At 40.5% G+C, this 20,000-nt stretch overlaps 1 protein-coding gene and 2 long non-coding RNA genes across 4 annotated transcripts in view; 1 reads left to right on the top strand and 2 right to left on the bottom strand.

Moving 5' to 3' along the window:
* Nucleotides 1-7,080, top strand: part of LOC138950885 (uncharacterized) — an 8,563-nt gene extending 1,483 nt beyond the window's left edge. The window contains exons 2-5 of the long non-coding RNA XR_011450849.1: nucleotides 1,075-1,191; nucleotides 2,037-2,142; nucleotides 2,893-3,045; nucleotides 3,999-7,080. This is a non-coding gene — a long non-coding RNA (uncharacterized lncRNA). The remainder of the gene's footprint in view (nucleotides 1-1,074; nucleotides 1,192-2,036; nucleotides 2,143-2,892; nucleotides 3,046-3,998) is intronic.
* The window catches only part of LOC138949968 (protein draper-like), a 259,036-nt gene that overhangs the window by 158,088 nt on the left and 80,948 nt on the right, over nucleotides 1-20,000 (bottom strand). The window lies entirely within an intron of this gene.
* LOC138950886 (uncharacterized) lies at nucleotides 10,624-19,879 on the bottom strand. 2 transcript variants are annotated; one of them, XR_011450851.1, is made up of 6 exons: nucleotides 19,663-19,879; nucleotides 19,008-19,076; nucleotides 17,772-17,865; nucleotides 16,632-16,802; nucleotides 16,080-16,179; nucleotides 10,624-12,617 (listed from the first exon to the last, which is right to left on the bottom strand). It is a non-coding gene; the product is annotated as an uncharacterized lncRNA (long non-coding RNA). The 2 variants fall into 2 exon arrangements; XR_011450850.1 differs by having other exon boundaries at nucleotides 10,629-12,617; nucleotides 19,008-19,879.

Here is a 20,000-nt window from a genome sequence, read left to right as displayed (position 1 = left end):
GACCGGCACGGTTGGCCTTGTGGTAAGGCGCCCGCCCCGTGATCGGGAGGTCGTGGGTTCGAACCCCGGCCGGGTCATACCTAAGACTTTAAAATTGGCAATCTAGTGGCTGCTCCGCCTGGCGTCTGGCATTATGGGGTTAGTGCTAGGACTGGTTGGTCCGGTGTCAGAATAATGTGACTGGGTGAGACACGAAGCCTGTGCTGCGACTTCTGTCTTGTGTGTGGCGCACGTTAAATGTCAAAGCAGCACCGCCCTGATTGGCCCTTCGTGGTCGACTGGGCGTTAAGCAAACAAACAAACAGATTGTATCCTGAAATTTAGCACTCCATGTGTTAACATTTCCACTTCCAGGTCTGTAGTGTGCAAACGTGTTGTCACTGTTACAGCTGAAATGAACTAACAAGAATACTAGTCTGATGTACATAAAATATGGGAGAGGTTTGGGGTCGGGGGTGGATGGCAAGCATAACATTGATAAATGACTATAGTTTTGCAGTGGTTTGCTCTCTTGTACTATGTATGAGTGTTAACAGCAATTGTTTATAATTTGTTACTCAACTTACTGTAAGTGTAAGGACTATTACTATTAGCTTTTCTCAGCAACTGCAAACAATTGTGACTTAATTGCAAGAGCGCTTCATTAAACATTGGGACACTTCTTTTGGTTTTTTTAATGGCTATAGTGTAGAAACTAGAAATGCTGAGATACATTAATGTAGTCATGAACAACAGCAACAACAAAAACAAGAACATGTTTTGAATTCTGATAGCTAATGAAACTGACAGCTTGATTAGAATTATGTAGTTTTTGCAATTGCTGACTGAGTTGCATCCTTTGGTTTTACCTTGCATTGATTATCACCTTTGCTGACAATTGACTCATTGAGTGCAGTATTGAGTAACGTATAGTTATTTTATTTCAAGTTAACTTCTGGCTCTGCATGGTGTTAATCCTACTCAAACTTAGTCAAAGTAAGGTATCATTATTTATGAATAATGTGAAGTTGAAGATACAAATTAATGAGAAAGTTTGTGTATTTTTCTGTACACTCTTGCTATTTACTGTTTCAGTGCTGAACCATTTGCTTGAATGCTTGATCAGATGATGACAGAGTGACACCTGGTGGTACCCAATAAAACTGCCTTTGCTGCTATAAAGTCTACAAGAAATTTCTACAATTCAGAACAGTAAGTGCATGAGGTTCCATTTTAAGCTGTCAAGAGTAAATCTCAGGAATAGATTAGAAGATTTAGTTATGTCACACGTCTTGCTTTCTTGACTTTTCTCACACTCTCTTGTCAGACTCAGAGAGTGCATGATTGTACATTTTTTTTACAGTAATTTTTTATGTTCCTAATTGGAAAACAAATGTGTCATAATCTTAGTGTTTAGGATTACTATATGGCAGAGAGAATCATGGAAATGATTGGGCGATGGGGGTGTGTCGCTGGTGTGCAAGAGGGTGGGTGGGTGTGGAGAGAGTAGTGATGGTAGTCAACTACTAACTAAAAGATTACTGATTGCATACATTTAGTGTTTATTGATTTGGAGGGTGGGGGAGGAAGGCAAGCAGTATTATTACATGTGTATGGGTATACTAGTTGTGCATGTTCCAAATGGGGGTGGAGGTTGGCATGGCAAGCAATAGCTCAGTCGGTATAGTGGCCTTGAAACCGGTTGTGGGGATTTATTTCTCAGAATTGACGTTGTGCAGACTCTGCTTGGTTTCTGAATAGCTTATTAAGCCTGTGACTGTGTGCATACATAAAGATCTCAAGTTCACAGTTTCAGGGCTTGGAATTAATGGAAACATCAACACACATGTAGGAAAAACTCAAAAAAAGGAGGGGGGGGGGGGGGAGTTTGGTCCCACGGTAGTGTTTGAATGAAAGCAATCTTACTTTTTAAGAGGGTAATCTTGCAGGACTATGATTCTTACATTGGTAGTTGACTAGTGTAGTTGTGGTTTTGTACTAGTGAGGAATGTCATCTATGTCATGTGATTTCTTGCTTCTTCTTTTTGTGTGTGCAGCTAAAGATGTTGGACCTTGCCTACAGCCTAGTTTTGCATAGATCTCCAACACCGTGGCTTTACTCTGAGACACCACAGAAAACACAGCCTTTTCTGCTGCTGAAAGGTAAACATTAGGTTAAATTTGTGTTTGTTTTGATTTGTATGTTTTCCTTTTGTAGTCTATGGCAGGAGATTTGTGCAGGTGTACAAATGGTAGAGGTGTCAGAGGAAATGTCCACTTGTTACTTGTCTCTATATCAGTATATATGTATCACAAATACGCATCAAATGTACTGGTAGAGACCACATGGACAATTTCAAGCACTTTTCTGCCAGGGGTAGGGTCAGCTATGTAAGAATCATGTCTTACTCTGTTCATGCAAAAATAAGGTTCTGCATTTGAATGAGTTTGAATCAGGCACCTGTGTTTTTGCTCTTGTTTGTGCCCTCTTGTGAACTGTTAACTTATGAACAACCACCCCAGCAAGCAACTCTTTACTGTTCTGAGCACAACAGAAGGGCGCATGGTCTGGGCATATGGATGGTAAACACATCTCATGCACAAGTACAGGCCTGAAAGTGGCGAGTATTTTCAATTACTCGCCATGGCGAGTAAAAATCATGTAAATGGTGAGTAGAAATGTTAATCTACTCCCCACATGCGAGTAAAGTTGATAAAACAAATGGTTGTTTTGACGAGTAAAGTTTCAGTAAATTATGAGAAGTACATGTACTAGCAGTGCTTCATTTTGTGGACTTTCAGTGCTGAAGTATGATTGTGTGGATTGATCATTTTGTATTCTGTTATTCAGATTGCCACTTGCTTTCTTTTACATATATTTACAAGATGGTGGCTGATTTGTGTGTGTTGCAGAACACAGGTCCATGAATAAAAGAACCCAGCTGGTATTCTTCATTCATGGAAAATGAAAGGAAATTTATCAGCCAGGATTCGCCACTCACTCTGCTAAGGGGGAACCCCGGTCAGCCCTACAGTGGATGAACAGCTTGGTCCTTGGAGGGAAAGGTAACTACTGCAGCACTTTAGAAGGGGTCTATGTCGACCAACAGTGGCTGTATTCCCTGTATGTTAATTTCCTGTACATATACAGGGAATATACTTCCGTTAGACGCCATGGAGTTACTTCAAGCTTACGAAAGTGAAAGTGATTCAATGGACGAGAGTACCAGCGAGGAAAACATAATACCAGGCTGTTGGGGGTGGGGGTGCAGATGTTTCTTTAACTAAATCCGTTTTGATAAACGGTCGAAGCATGTTTTGCTTGACTGGATGCCGCACGCGAATTCAGGATTTTAAATAGATTCTCCTATCTAACCGCAGTCACGCGCTTGGCGCAAGATTGTACGATATTATACTTCTTTACAGAAAATCCAACTGTATTCCCGGTACACAGGGAAAACACCTATGGCTATGGGGAATACACCTTCTTTTGGTCGACATAGACCCCTTCAACCTTACAATATGTGAATGTGTAGAATATTATGCTTTTGCTTAAAGCTTGTTACATATGACTAAGACAGAAATGTTAATCATTCCTTTGGTGCAAATCATAAAAAGAACAATAGCGATCTGATGTACTGTGGATCAATCGAGGAAAAGGTGTGTATGACCTAGAAGAAACTGGTTTTGAAAGTGCTGAGGATGGATGGAACATTGATGCAATATTATTTACTACATTGAACCTGGGTTTCAAACTGAAGTGCTTTTTTATGCTTCTTGTTATATATATGGTCTCGATTGACTCCTGTGTTCAAGAGACTGTAAACAACCATAAACAATCTTGTGTTGTTATGTGGTGGTGGTTTTGCTGTTGTCTAGCATCTACCCGTAATTGGCTTTATCAAATGCACCAGAAACGAGCATGAGTTTGTCGGATTAGTGAACTGTTTGAAAAACTTTAATGTATTTGTGGTTGACAGGTTGTTATTATTTCTATATTGTGTTCTTCTTTTTCTCAGGTGGGCTGTCTTCTGAAACATATGAATCGGGAGCGTCACATCTTTCTTCCTGAGACATCCCCTCTTGAAAATGGTGTGGCGTTTAGCTGAATGGAAACGTGGCAGTGTCCTGTTTTTCATAGCTTCGATGCGCGAAGTTGGGGATTTCAGCAGAGAATTTATTGATTGATTAATTAATTAGTTATTTGAGGTCACCTCACTCCTTAGTGTTATTGGGGGGGGGGGGGGGGGGGGTGGTGTTGGCCTGGATCTTGTTAGTGAACTTTCTTTCTGGCAACTCGCATCAGAAATTCCAGGTTTGCTTTCAAGGCAATAGACGGTTTTGGAAAATAATTCTGTTAGGATTATCAGCAGTCCGGAGGTGTAAAAATCCCTGTACTGCAGTCAGGTTTTTCAAAACATCTCGAGCACGCTCTACGCCTCTGACGGGCTGTATCCCACAATCGGGACAAACGACCAACTTGGATGTGTATGCCATGCGCACAATATGATACCCCTTGCCTTTAAAAATCAGCGGTCACGAGTTCATCAGAGTTCAGAATTTGTTGTGTAAAAGATAGCCGCTGTCAGCTAGCCATTCGTGGCTCAGGTGATTATATTTAATACAAATTTAAAAAAAGGTTTCTTATGTAGCGCACGCCGCACAGCATACACATCACAGTCAGTCGCTTGTCCTGATCGCAGGATAGCGTGAAACATGCTCCGGGAGACTGCCAATAATCCTTACATAGTTATTTAAAGAAATTGTGTATTGGTACAGCATGTTATGCATGTACTAAGATAGCTATTTGTAAATATTTGGTAGATATTTATGGTGGTGTCCCGAATTGCTCCCTCCCAATTTGCCCCATCCCATATGGTCCCCAATTATTCTTGCATTTTGCTGTGAGTAACATAACGTGTGCAAAGGCATTTGTCTGAAGCGCATTTCCAAAAAGACCCCCCGCGGGTTAGGGGGAAGAATTTACCCGATGCTCCCCAGCATGTCGTAAGAGGCGACTAACGGATTCTGTTTCTCCTTTTACCCTTGTTAAGTGTTTCTTATATAGTCAATGTTTGTACAGATTTTAGTCAAGCAGTATGTAAGAAATGTTAAGTCCTTTGTACTGGAAACTTGCATTCTCCCAGTAAGGTAGTATATTGTACTACGTTGCAAGCCCCTGGAGCATTTTTTTTATTAGTGCTTTTGTGAACAAGAAACAATTAACAAGTGGCTCTATCCCATCTCCCCCCCTTTCCCTGTCGCGATATAACCTTCGTTAAACACCAATTAAAGAAAGAATTTCCAAAAAGCATAGTTACCATTTGTTTTTTTAAATCTGAATCCGTGACTGTTGTTCTTGAATTCTCTTTCGTTTAGGTTTCCAAAAATGCTGATATAAAGGGGAAGGATAGTTGAAACTGTAACCGTTTACATTTTGCTCCCAGATTTGCAGTTGTTGTTTTTACTAGGAGTTTGGACGGGCTCGGTGTTCTTGTGGATAAGACATCGGCCTCCTATTCAGAAGGTCATGAGTCAAAATCGCGGCCGCCTGGTAGGTTAAAGGTGGAGAATTTTCTGATCTCCAAGGTCATTGCTTATGTGCAGACCTGCTAGTGCCTTATCCTCCTTCGTGTGTACACGCAAGCACAAGACCAAGTGCGCACGGAAAAGATCCTGTAACCCATGTCAGAGTTTGGTGGGTTATAGAAACACAAAAATACCCTGCATGCTTCCCCCGAAAGCGGCGTATGGCTGCCTGAATGGTGGGGTAAAAACGGTCATACACGTAAAAATCCACTCGTGCAAATTTGTGAGTGAACGTGGGAGTTTCAGCCCATGAGCGAAGAAGAAGAAGAACTATGAGTTTTACTCTTTTAAAAAAATGATTTTCAAATTCGAAGATTGCCACAACAGTAGTCTATCTCATCCGACTTGAACCCTTCAGACTCCCTGTACATGTACTTGCAGTTTAAACTCATATTTTGTCTGAGAATAGTTTTCAAATGCAAAGTCCTTCAGAAAAACTGCGAGATAAAAATCTGGAGTGCTAATATCGTGTTGGTGTATCGTGTCAGTGGCCGAGTGGTAACGCACTTGCGCTCGGAAGCGAGAGGTTGCGAGTTCGACCCTGGGTCAGGGCGTTAGCAATTTTCTGCCCCCTTTCCTAACCTAGGTGGTGGGTTCAAGTCTTTCGGATGAGACGAAAAACCGAGGTCCCTTCGTGTACACTACATTGGGGTGTGCACGTTAAAGATCCCACGATTGACAAAAGGGTCTTTCCTGGCAAAATTGTATAGGCATAGATAAATTTTCATAAAAATGTCCACCAAAATACCCGTGTGACTTGGAATAATAGGCCGTGAAAAGCAGGATATGCGCCGAAATGGCTGCGATCTGCTGGCCGATGTGAATGCGTGATGTATTGTGTAAAACAATATTCCATCTCACACGGCATAAATAAATCCCTGTGCCTTGAATATGTGCGCGATATAAATTGCATAAAATAAAATTAAAATAAAATCCCCGAGCTTAGAACTGTACCCACAGAATACGCGCAATATAAGCCTCATATTGATTGGTATGTAAGAAATGTTAAAGTCCTTTGTACTGGAAACTTGCATTCTCCCAGTAAGGTAGTATATTGTACTACGTTGCAAGCCCCTGGAGCAATTTTTAGATTAGTGCTTTTGTGAACAAGAAACAATTAACAAGTGGCTCTATCCCATCCCCCATCCCCCCCCTCTTTCCCCGTCGCGATATAACCTTGAACGGTTGAAAACGACGTTAAACACCAAATATAGAAAGAAAGAATAATCTTTGAACAGCATTTGGTTGGAAAATGAAAGTCTTCACAAAGCTATCTTCTTCTATTTGTGTGGGTTAATAAATAGGATTTAACATAACAATGTGGTACTGGTATGGGTTTTGTAAAGTGATTACTCAACTTCTGTGAATTGTACCTTCGTGGTGATCATGCTACACACTGGGTAATTCAAGCACAGAAAATAATATTTCTTAATAATTTGGCCTTATAAATGTACTCCGTGACTGTATTTGTATATGGTGAAAAGGAGAAGATATAAAATTTGTGAAATAGGACTTCGTATTTGGTTTTGTCATAATGAATTTGTTGTTTGTGTGTGTGTGTGTGTGTGTGTGTGTGTGTGTGTGAGCATGCATGCATGCATGCATGCATGCTTATGTGTGAGTGCACAATTGTGTGTGTGTATTAATCCAGCAGAAACAGCTTCTCTTCCATACATTTGAATCATTTATATTGATACCACATGGAGACTATTCTGAACACACAAGCGTGGTTTTCTCTCTACAGTGCTTTTCCTAAAGTTAAATATTGAATTTTTGAATTTAAAAGTTTTTGGCACACCACTTTAAGATAATGCTCAAGGAAAATAAATAGTCTTCTTTTTTCATTAACGCTTTTTCTCACAGTGATGTGTCAATATCTCAGACGCAAATCCAGAGTCATGCACCGTTTTATGCTTGGGAAGCGCACTATACTCACTTTGGTAACGGTCACTGTTAGAAACATGCATACCAATCAATCAATTAAGCGAAAATGAATGATAAGATTCGATTATGTTCTTCTTTTTGTGCACAGGCGGTTATATATACAAACGTGCATAGTGTCAAAAGAAATCACACACACACACACACACACACACACACTGAAAGTATGAAGAAGCCCCTCCAACTTTTGGTTGAGTTTGACTGCATTACCTTGAGGAGACTGACGACACTTCACAATGGAAAAAATAATAACTTTTACATTTCAGTGATTTGTTTTAAGTACAAAAGTACAAGTGAAAGTAGAAATAAATTAATGTGACACTATCCCGTAATCACATATCAGGGTCAACTATAATCAGTCCATTGGTTTACAAAACTTTATTCAATTTGTTATCATGACAGAAACAATGCATTGTTTTTTTAAGATAACTCAAGCATAAATGCTTATTTTAAGTCATCCTGGTATGTACATAACAAAGTTTAGCATGATGGCGGACTAGATACATTTACTCATTTCAGACAACGAAAACAAACAGACAAACCTGATGCGCAAGCAATCAAAAAATGGAGGGGGTGGTAGTACAGAACTTGGTGGGGGTAAAAACAAGAAACAAAAAGAAATGGGGTACGAGAGAACAGAATTCAGCATAAGGGGGAAAAAAAAGGACGACGAAGACTTGGAGCGCCAGAAATGTTGGAAGAGTGGGTCACGTCACAATAATATTAAATGCACAGAAGACACACACGCAAAGTTAATACATTTTGGTGATCGGCGAAAATGGCACTAAATTACATAACGATTGGGCCATAATCGATAAGTCGAAACAAGGACACAAAACACGAGAGAAATTACGAAGAACAATTGGTCAGGCAGCATTTGTCTCATGACAGTGTCAAATGAACATTATGAATAAAATGTAGAGGCTCATGTACGGAACATGCCTGTTTGTCTTAATAAATTCTTGTACAGTTATGAATATGGTCTGATTGACATTCCGGGAATATTGCGGGATGCCTTTCAATAATATTTCAATGAACTTATAATCAGTTATCAATTGACAATAATCGTACATCTCTACACAAGGGTCAATGCAACAAATAGTGCTCAGCAGTCTCCCTTGGGTAACCGCACTCACATTTGGGGCATTCCTTGAGGTGCCACTGACATAAATCAAAATTCAAATCACTCATACCAATACGCAGTCTGCAATTATGGACTTTTTCAAATCTATCTCCAAAATAATAATGACATGGTACTTTAAAATCAACGTTGATTGCAGTAAAGTAATTGACTGACAATTAGGGTTGTATGTGGGGTGCCTAAAATTTGAACTTTTCTTATTCCCGAATATTTTTTGTGGGCGCAGAAGCACGGGGCAAATGGTATTGTTTTTTTCTGGAGGGGGATCAGACAATATAAAACCAATTAGAGGCCGAGTTGCCTGACAGAAAGGCCAATTCTAGCCCCAGTCCATGCCGGTTACATGTAATTAGCTATGCACACATTTGAGATCGATACCCAACCTTACTGAGCATCAGTTCTTTGCGTTATTTTAATTTTCTTGTTTTTCTTTAAAATAAAAAAGGGAATGGTTTTATTGATGTCATTTTATTATGTCATTATCTAGTCAGCATAAATGACTTTTGTGGATACAGGAGAAAGTGTTAAAATGTGAAGATTTCAAGTGTGGTTTGTGGTCATCTGCTCAGTTGACCACTTAAAATGTTGTTTCATTTGATGATACGTTTTGTTTGGTGTTCCCGCTTGAATGTGACAGTAAGTTGTACAATGTTACTCTGTGTGTGTGTGTGTGTGTGTGTGTGTGTGTGTGTGTGTCATGTGTGTGTGTGTGTGTGTGTGTGTGTGTGTGTGCGTGCGTGAGTGTGTTTGTGTGTGTTGGTGTGTGTGTGTGTTTGGTAACCGGCTTTGTACAGCGGGACCACCTTATTTTGTCATGTATTTTTATTCATTCTGGAGCTTTATTAAATAAACTGCCCATTTCAATCACAACTCTGGTCTGGTCTTATTGTCAGTGTTGCATAAATGATTGTATGTAAGCTTGTCAACATACAAAGAAAAAAGAAAGAAGCATTCTGTGTCGAAATATCTTGACTAAAAATCAGGCGGAAGACTACACCTGTTGCATTTCCTATTATGCTCAGGCAATTATAACTGAGGGCGGAAGCGACAATGATTCGTTTTCCCCCCAGATAACATTAATTTGTAGAGACGGAAAAGGAACACGCACATTCTGGAACTGATTTGTGTAAATAACTGAGAGGGTGTTTTGTCTGTTTTGTGAAACGGTCCTCACACATTTGCAAAGTTCCACAGTTAGGCAGCTGAATTAAAGCATTACATAATGCATAGTGTAAACTCTAGGCCTACTTCAAGGTCTTATTACTTCAAGATGCATACACGTGCTGTTGTATCTGTTAGTGCTTGCCGGACCGTGACCAGTGCTGATTAAAATGGCTTAGATTGTTACTAATTTGAAACTACAGTATGTCCTTTTTACGCGTTGTGGCAACTGAATTTTGTTGGTACCGATGATTTATACAAAGACTTTTATCACAGGTTTCTTCCATATCAAACATTTATACTTACCTTCAAGTTCGAGTTTACCTTTACTTTCACGAGGAGAGTCTGTGTGTGTGTGTGTGTGTGTGTGTGTGTGTGCACGCTTAAATATTCTTGATTTTTGAACATAAGCAGTTTATCTGTCATGGAGTTGTGTGTGTTTTCATGTCTGCGTGTTCTTTTCCCCCTCCTTCCTCCTCTCGGCAGTCCGGCTTCAGTCATTTTATTCCTCCCCTCAAAGCAGAAAGCAGCATTGTGTTAATGTTCAGAACTTTGCCAGGTTTTTTGTTTGTTTGTTGTGCTTCTTTAATTTAGGTTTGTTGTTTGTTTAAAACACTCAAACATACGCACACATCCACACGCACACTTTTACTTTTTAAGTTATAATAAGTATTGCATTCAGCCACGTTTTTTTTTCTCAGTTGATATTCTGATTTTTGCCATTTTTTTGTGTAATTTGTTTTTGTTGTGCTTGTTTGATGTAGGTTTGGTGTTGTTTGTCGTTGTTTGTTTAACACACACTCAAACACACACTAACCAGACACACACACACACCACCACCACCACCACCACAAGAATAGGTTTACACTCACTTTTTCCTCCACGTTTTAATTTTGGCAATATCATTAACCCAGGATTGCAAAGCAGGGATCATTTGTCAATTTCATAACAACGTACATACAATTTCAGCTGGTCACTTCAATAAAATGTGCATCATCACAGGTTTCTGCTGGAATGACAGTGTCTTATCTGTCAACACAAAATACACACACACAAAATGAGTGTGATGCTGTATGCCTCCTAACAGATCCTAACTTCACCCTCCAAACCTCCCTGCAGATGTATGTTCTGTGCACAAAAATAACCTTTTAAAATATACAAAATGCAAACGACATTTCTACATTTGTAGTTGTGCTGCAGACCTGTTTACCCCCATAAGTGTTTTGGAGTAATGCTCAGCCCCAAAAATAGTAATCCTGGTACAAAAATAGTAATCATCCAGCATTCGTCGCCAATTACAACGCACATGACAACTGTGTCTGCGAAACGCAATCATGCACATATATCCATCATTCACAAACAAAACACATCAAGTCAGTTTTTGTAGTCATCATAATGTCAAAGAAGATTACATCAAAAGCACATGCATCACTGATTTTTTTCCGTTTGCTCGTAGTAGGCCTTTTTCAGTGTGTCAAGAGCTTCTCTACTGTACTTGCGCTTGCTGAAGGTACTGAACTTGTCAAATTCAGGTGCACGGAGCCCCTGGGGCTTTTAGTCATACCTCAGGCAGCTATCTGTTAGAAGAACTACCAAGTTTCATTGACTTGCACCCAAAGAGTCAAGAACTGCGATTTTTTTACGAATCAATTTTGTACTCGGACCCGGCTGGTCTTGACCTATTTTTGGATCTAAATTTAGATCAGGTAGATCACCACATCATGCACAAAAAGACACGTCACTAGCAAACTATGTCAGACATCATCATGAGTTTGTATAAAACAAAATGGAGGCCGGAATCACTCAGTTGAATCGAACTCCGACCAAACACCACGTAATAACTAGGTTAATTTATGCACTCGCGTGAACAAGAAACTGTCGAGCTTCACAGATGTCGTCGTTGGGTAGTTTTGGGTTTGTTTTACTACCATAGGAGGATTTTTGAACTGTAAATGCACTCAGCTGCAACAAAAACGCAAAACGAAGGCTGTAAGCTGCACTGTGCCTTTAAGTAGCTCAACACAATGATCGCAGCCCAGGGTGCTAACACAGTTTGGAAGGTCAAGGTTTTATAGTATGCTTCACTAACGGGATCTTATAAAAAAGCTAAAACATTTACCACTGAAGAAAAACCATCTCTGAACAATTCAAAATTGTCACACTACTAGTTTTACATTTTAAGGATCTTGCCTAGTGCACATCTTTTTATTATGAAACATTTGTATTGTAAACAAAAGAAAACACAATGTCTTGTGATCTGTAAATGTTCTACAGGGAACTTTATACATTGTTCAAGTGAAGTACTGTACAGCCTATTTAGCTTGTTCATTTTCTCCCTATAATCTGCTACAATTCAATAAACTGCTGTAAACTTGTGTGCCCTTAAAGTAGATTTATGTCCTTCTGTGTGGGCACCTTCTTCTTCTTCTTCCTCTTCAGTGTTCAGTGTTTGCATTTGGATGTGTGCTCTCTGGCCAAGTCTTGTTGCACAGGGGTACGGGTGGCAAGAAAAGGCCACCCTCTCAGAACGTGTTGCAGAGTCTGTTCTTCCTACCCTAGCCACAGTCGCACGCTGTAGGTGCAAAACCTATCCTTTTGATGTGTACCTTCAGACAGCAGTGTTCTGTGCAAAGGCGAAAGATGGCTGTCTGTTCTGCGTGAGTAAGATGGGGCTATGGTCTTGAATGAGCTGGTAGCTGTCTGTCTTTAAAAAAAAAAAAATAGACATCAAAGAAGCTGCAGCACCAGCCAAGTGTTGACTGTTTTCTTTATGCGTAACCTGGTCCTGGCAGTAGCTGTTGTCCATCTGTAAACAAGCAAGATCATTATTATAATATATTGATGGTGTATTTGTTTTACCCAAAAGACGATTAAAATAACATTTAATTTTTGTTTTAGTTATGTGGCATACATGCAGTGGAACGATCATATCTTGTGGTATCTTCCCTCTGAGAAAAAAACCTACTATTCAAAATGTACTTTTACATACTTTTTTGTTAACTTAGGCTTTTGAAGATCCACATCCAATCCTGCCACAATGTAGGCACAATCATAGGCTAAAATTGTCAGGGTTATTTACCATCGAACTGTCCTCAACATTCTATGCTGACACACACACATGCACACACACACTGGCACAGACACATAACTTGACTTCACTTTGGAAGGTTATGTGATGCTTAAATCATTTGTCTTGCCACTAGTTCATCACAAGTAACCACTGTGTTTATTGCTGGTATGTGCTTAAATGGAGGGATAGTCTTATCCCATGGTAAAATTAAAAATATAAAAAAATAAAAAGCCTGGCAGGTGATGTGAGATGTGAGCCAAACTGTGTTCACGAAAAGCAGCCGGCCTTTAATAACACAAAGCTGCCTCTGTACACAATTCTGCTTTTACACATGCTATCCCTTAACTTGGATTCATACCAAAAATCAAGCCTGGTTTCATAGGAAACAGTCAGAATGTTGATTCAGCATTTAGAATGATAATCTTATTTCATGTACACGCCTTGGCAAATCTGACAATTAAGTAAGCAGAAGTTTTCTTCACGGGACGGATTTGCTCATTTTATTATGTAGAAATGCACTTCACTTGGTCACATACACCCCCCCCCCCCCCCCCTCTGTGCACAGTGATAGTTTTAAACAAGGAATTCTGTAAACACAGGGGTGGTCAAATACACCCCCCCCTTCCCTCTGTGCACAGTGATAGTTTTAAACAAGGAATTCTAACACAGGGGTGGTCAAATACACCCCCCCCCCTTCCCTCTGTGCACAGTGATAGTTTTAAACAAGGAATTCTGTAAACACAGGGGTGGTCGAATACACCCCCCCCCCCCCTTCCCTCTGTGCACAGTGATAGTTTTAAACAAGGAATTCTGTAAACACAGGGGTGGTCAAATACACCCCCCCTTCCCTCTGTGCACAGTGATAGTTTTAAACAAGGAATTCTGTAAACACAGGGGTTGTCAAATACACCCCCCCCCCCCCCTTCCCTCTGTGCACAGTGATAGTTTTAAACAAGGAATTCTGTAAACACACGGGTGGTCAAATACACCCCCCCCCCCCCTTCCCTCTGTGCACAGTGATAGTTTTAAACAAGGAATTCTGTAAACACAGGGGTGGTCAAATACACCCCCCCCCCTTCCCTCTGTGCACAGTAATAGTTTTAAACAAGGAATTCTGCTGTAAACACAGGGGTGGTCAAATCCACCCCCCCCCCCCCCCTTCTCTCTGTGCACAGTGATAGTTTTAAACAAGGAATTCTGTAAACACAGGGGTGGTCAAATACACCCCCCCCCCCTTCCCTCTGTGCACAGTGATAGTTTTAAACAAGGAATTCTATAAACACAGGGGTGGTCAAATACACCCCCCCCCTTCCCTCTGTGCACAGTGATAGTTTTAAACAAGGAATTCTGTAAACACAGGGGTGGTCAAATACACCCCCCCCCCCCCCTCTTCCCTCTGTGCACAATGATAGTTTTAAACAAGGAATTCTGTAAACACAGGGGTGGTCAAATACACCCCCCCTTCCCTCTGTGCACAGTGATAGTTTTAAACAAGGAATTCTGTAAACACAGGGGTGGTCAACTACACCCCCCCCCCCTTCCCTCTGTGCACAGTGATAGTTTTAAACAAGGAATTCTGTAAACGCAGGGGTGGTCAAATACACCCCCCCCCCCCTTCCCTCTGTGCACAGTGATAGTTTTAAACAAGGAATTCTGTAAACACAGGGGTGGGACTCTCTTGTGATGAAAAAAGAGGAAATCCCTTTTTTTCCAGGGGGTTCGGGGGCATGTTACCCCGAATTTTGGTTAAATGGTACATTAAAATCTGTGCAATCTGACAAAAAAGACATTCTCCACACTCCCCAACCTCCCCCCCCCCCCCCCCCTCAAAATTACTATTAGTTATCAGGAGTTTTCAGTCAGCACAATTTAACTCTCAAGCCTCCAGTGTTCTGTTTCATCTCCACGTCTCTCCAAATCATTCAGTCAACAAGTCATAGATATTGTAATGAAATGTGACGCGGAAAAATAGATTACTCCAGCAGAATTCGTAAGTTGTGTCCGCGGAAATCCGCGGAAAAGCCCCACCCCTGAAACAGCACTACTCACTGCATGGTGCCTTTTCCAGAAATAAATTCATCAAAAAATGTCAACTCACAACAGCAAGAGTCAGTGTGTCGATTGTTCATATGTGACAAAGTTGAGGGATGAGCTTATCCTATGTTAAAGCCTGGCCAGAACTGAGACGGTGACGAGAAGTAGTGTGCCTATAATGACACAATGCTTTCTTCGTAAGCAATTAGATTCAACATCTCAGATCTGGTCAGGCCTATACAAATGCCATCTCTCAACTTGGTCCATACAAAAATCATGAACCTGGCTTAATTCTGTACAGAGTGGGAATTTGTTTTTCTCTTTTTCGAAATCCAAAATAAGCAAAATCAGGTCTTAAAATCAATCAATCAATATGAGGCTTATATCGCGCGTATTCCGTGGTTACAGTTCTAAGAGCAGGGATTTATTTTATCTTTTTATTTTATGCAATTTATATCGTGCACATATTCAAGGCGCAGGGATTTATTTATGCCGTGTGAGATGGAATTTTTTTACACAATACATCACGCATTCACATCGGCCAGCAGATCGCAGCCATTTCAGCGCATATCCTACTTTTCACGGCCTATTATTCCAAGTCACACGGGTATTTTGGTGGACATTTTTATATATGCCTATACAATTTTGCCAGGAAAGACCCTTTTGTCAATCGTGAGATCTTTAACGTGCACACCCCAATGTAGTGTACATGAAGGGACCTCGGTTTTTCGTCTCATCCGAAAGATAGCACTTGAACCCACCACCTAGGTTAGGGAAGGTGGGAGAAAATTGCTAACGCCCTGACCCAGGGTCGAACTCGCAACCTCTCGCTTCCGAGCGCAATTGCGTTACCACTCGGCCACCCAGTCCAAGTCCAAATGGAGCAAGTCTTAAAATGGGAGTGAATTTACAGATGTTATGAACAAGAAGTCTGCGAAAACAGGGTCATTAATAGGAAGGAGTCTTAGATTGGGGTGTCTTAAAAGGGGCAGGGGTGGAGGCCACTGTAATGACCATGAAATAATCAAAATAATACTATCAGTCATCTTATTCTCTACCAAATTTCTAGAGGTCAAGACAATGATACAGATTATTTACTTGTGTCACTGTTAGTGTCATTCTATGAATAACAGACCGATAGAAAGAGAGCTCTGTGTCTTGTACCTGGGTTCGTGCTCAGTTGCTTGAAAATTGACTTGTCAGAGGTTCTTCTTCAGCCTTACACCAGCCTACAGCGGTAGCTTCTACTTCACCAAACTTTGTTCTGAAACAAAATAAATAAAACACATCTTCAGGGTCAAGCATATGTATCAAATCATGATCACACAATTAAACCTTCTTCTTTGGTCAGTACTATTGAAGATTTGTTAATTGTTTCTTGTTCACAAAAGCACTAATCAAAAAATTGCTCCAGGGGCTTGCAACGCAGTACAATATATTACCTTACTGGGAGAATGCAAGTTTCCAGTACAAAGGACTTAACATTTCTTACATACTGCTTGACTAAAATCTTACAAACATTGACTATATTCTATACAAGAAACACTTAACAAGGGTAAAAGGAGAAACAGAATCCGTTAGTCGCCTCTTACGACATGCTGGGGAGCATCGGGTAAATTCTTCCCCCTAACCCGCGGGGGGTTGTACAAGATAATGAAATAGAGTGAATTTTGAAGTGCATTCATAATTAAAGCCCAATCATGTGGTTTAACCTACCTAGTCTTGAAAAGCCTGTCCGAGGAAACAGATCAAGCACCCTTCCGCAGACCTTCCTGACGGAAGAGTCTTGGTTGTAACCGCTCACTTTCTAAAGTAGTCCATAAGCAGTTCCATGTGCCTATGTTATCACTGTAACCAGCTCCTTTGTGTACCTGTGATCTGGATGAGCTGCAACACATAAAACTTTCATATGAACACTATGTCAAGTATACCAGTTAGCATCCATCAAACACTGACTGACTGAGGAGCATCACAAGATCTGTTCTAAGGAGGTAACAACTATTGTCACAAAGTGTTTATGATACAGCTGCAGGCACATGGCACTGAGTGGTCAATTGGTGAGGGGGGGGGGGGGGCAGAAGTTCTGCTCAGTCTTGTCTGCTGATACTACACTTTGTGGTGGTGTAAGGCAGGGAATCACACCCCAACCACTGGCCCCGCCCACCTGGTGTCGAGTGCCTGTGGATACATCAGTCCCAGTCATGGCTGGCCCCCGGTTGACAACTGCCATGTACGTCATGTACGGGTACATTTACTTTGCAGTACAGATTAGTTTTCAATAGCAATGACATCATGGACGCACACCTGCCCAACGCAGACAAGGACAGCAAAATCAGGGACCAAACGTGATAAAGAGTAACTAATCGTCACAAACATCAAAATGCTTTGCATTTCTTGACCAGATAACAATCATTTCTGGGCAATTGAAGATTATTATTCCACCTACAGGCTATCACCCCCATGGCTGTTACTTGTAACACATTTCATTTCTTAAAATGTTTTGTAAAGTAATACTGTAGTTAATAGATTTCTCTGAAAGGCACATTCCTTCTCATGAAAACAATTTGGCTCACCGTCTAAGATCTGGTCAGGCTTTAAAATGGGATAAGACATGATCTCTTAACTTGTTCACATACCCACAATGAACGGTCTGGTTGCTCTCTGCGCCAAGTGCGATTGTGTTATGAATAAATGCTGTAAAAGCTACAACTGTACTAGCTCATTTAAAAAAAAAAATCACAAAATGTCACTTCACCACAGCAAGCAAACAGTGTGTTTATTTCTGGTATAGAACAGACACACACACACACACACACACATACACCAAAGCAACACAAAAGCCCAAAACATGCCTACCATCTAAATGAGGAATCCAGTTCCAACTGTCTTCTGCCAATATAACACTGCCAGAGACACCATGGTGTAGAAAGTCAGTTTAAAGAGAGACTACCTGAAAGAAAAATGATACAATAATAATAAAACACCCAGTGCAATAGACATATTTGCTCGTTAAAGGCTTACTTTACCATGTAAAAACATTTTGCTTCACAGTCTCAGATCTTGTCAGGCTTTTACTTGGGATAAGATCATCCCTCTACTTGGACGAATAGCAACATAGATCAGCTTGAATGCTCTCTGTGCAGAGTGGTTTTTGTTTGTTTGTTAAAGAATTAGTTTTGTTAGCAACACTGGTACCTTTTTGTGAAAATATTTCATCACACATTTTAACTCACCACAGCAAGCAGTCACTGAATATATAATGTTTTGTATGTGGCCAAGATGAGGGATTCCATGTTAAAGCATAGCCACATTATACTGTAGTGACAAGGCAAGTGGGCCTTTAAATTGTAAACTGATATATTGTGCATTTTGACTTCTTCATAAATTATAACCCTGATGCAGGCAGTCATCAGTACATGTAGTGGTTTAGTCCCTTGAATGAGAAAAGAATGACTTTGCAAGAAAGAAACTCGGAGTCAAAGTCAAAATACCCTTTAAATCACATTTACAAACTATAGATTCCACAGGGTTTGAAGTTAGAAAGCTCTGAAAATAACTCTGCTATTTGAAATTGACTAATAGTATTAACTTATACCGCCATACATGATACACATGTACAGACAAATGAACTAAGGCTTGTGAAGATCCATAATCCTGCTACACAAAGACACAATCATTCAGAGGTTGAAATTGCCAGGGTCATTTTCCATCCCCATGTAGCCTGGATTTAATTACTGGCATGTTTTTCAGTTAAAGAGATGTGTCACTCAGAATGACAGGAGATGGTTCACTCAATGCAGAGCATAATATAACATTGATTTCTTCATGCCATCTGATTTGCAGTTGAATTCACAGGGCGAGAAAAATTCTAGACTGTCCTCAACATTCTATGCTGACTGTAAATTGTAATTATATAATACATCCACCCTAGCTAACTGGTACACTAATCACTTGCTCTGGCTTACTTCTTTTTCCAACATAATAAATCTGTTATTTGTACTTTAGCCTTTTGTGGTAAAATATTCTCATTACCACCAGTTGCACTCACAAGCTATTGCACTAGTGTATTTTGGAAATGATCAAAGGACTTACTTGTGTTCTACAACAGCACCATGTCAGTGTTGCGGGAAGAATGAGGCAGGGCTTGGTAATAACTGAGACCTGCAAGTAAACAGAACATATTTAGAATCCCAGCATGTGTTATAATTTGTGTATATTTATATTATAAGGTCTTACATTGCAATAACAAACACACACACACACATGCACACACTCATTCAATGTGCTCTATGTGCTAAGAATAAGAGTGATTGTTTAATGAATTAACGCTGAAGAAGCTACTAGTTGCTTAAACACATTCATAGCAAAATGTCACTTGATCACCACATCAAGCACACTGTATCTTCATTTCTGGTTGTATACATTGTATGCAAGTGGAGGGATGATCTTATTCCATGTAAAATCCTAGCTCAGCTGATCTCTCTCAACTTGGATTCATACCAAAAATCAGGAGCCTGGGTGTTTCTGTTCAGTGGGCATTTCCCTATTTGTTTTATTTGAATGCATTTCTTAAAAAGAACACTTCCTCTGCATAGCCGTCAGGATGTTGGTTCCACCTTTAGGAATGTGTCTTAGTGGACGGACAATCTTATTCCATGTACATGTTCCATTCCTTCGTGCATTATGTGATTCTACTGTATTTTAGTCATAAACAATGACCTTCATTCTAATAAGAAGAGACTATTACCTTTCACCTCGGACGTGTCAACTCATATTTTGCCGCTGAGTCGGTGGACAGTTGCTGGAAACCGAGTCCGTCGTCACACTTCGGGCTTTGGCAACTAAGTTCACTTTGCGGGTCTTTCCCCTTGTAACACCATACTTGTTCGATCACAGTTTCTTTGTTCATCGGCCGAAGCAGGCCCCTCCTTCGCTCCCGTCTCGGACACAGTTTCCTCAGTGCAGTCGGGGCATGAGAGCCCGCCCTTGAAGCACTCTCCCATGTTCCTGCCCCATAGTTTTAAAACCTCCCCACCTTTTTAATCTCCCTGTTTGCCGGAGCTAACCACTATCGGTAACAGTGAC

The sequence above is a fragment of the Littorina saxatilis genome, linkage group LG16 (assembly GCF_037325665.1).
Source record: "Littorina saxatilis isolate snail1 linkage group LG16, US_GU_Lsax_2.0, whole genome shotgun sequence".
Lineage (NCBI taxonomy): Eukaryota > Metazoa > Mollusca > Gastropoda > Littorinimorpha > Littorinidae > Littorina > Littorina saxatilis.
Note: the sequence above shows the minus strand (reverse complement) of the source record. Positions and strands in the feature narration are given on the sequence as shown.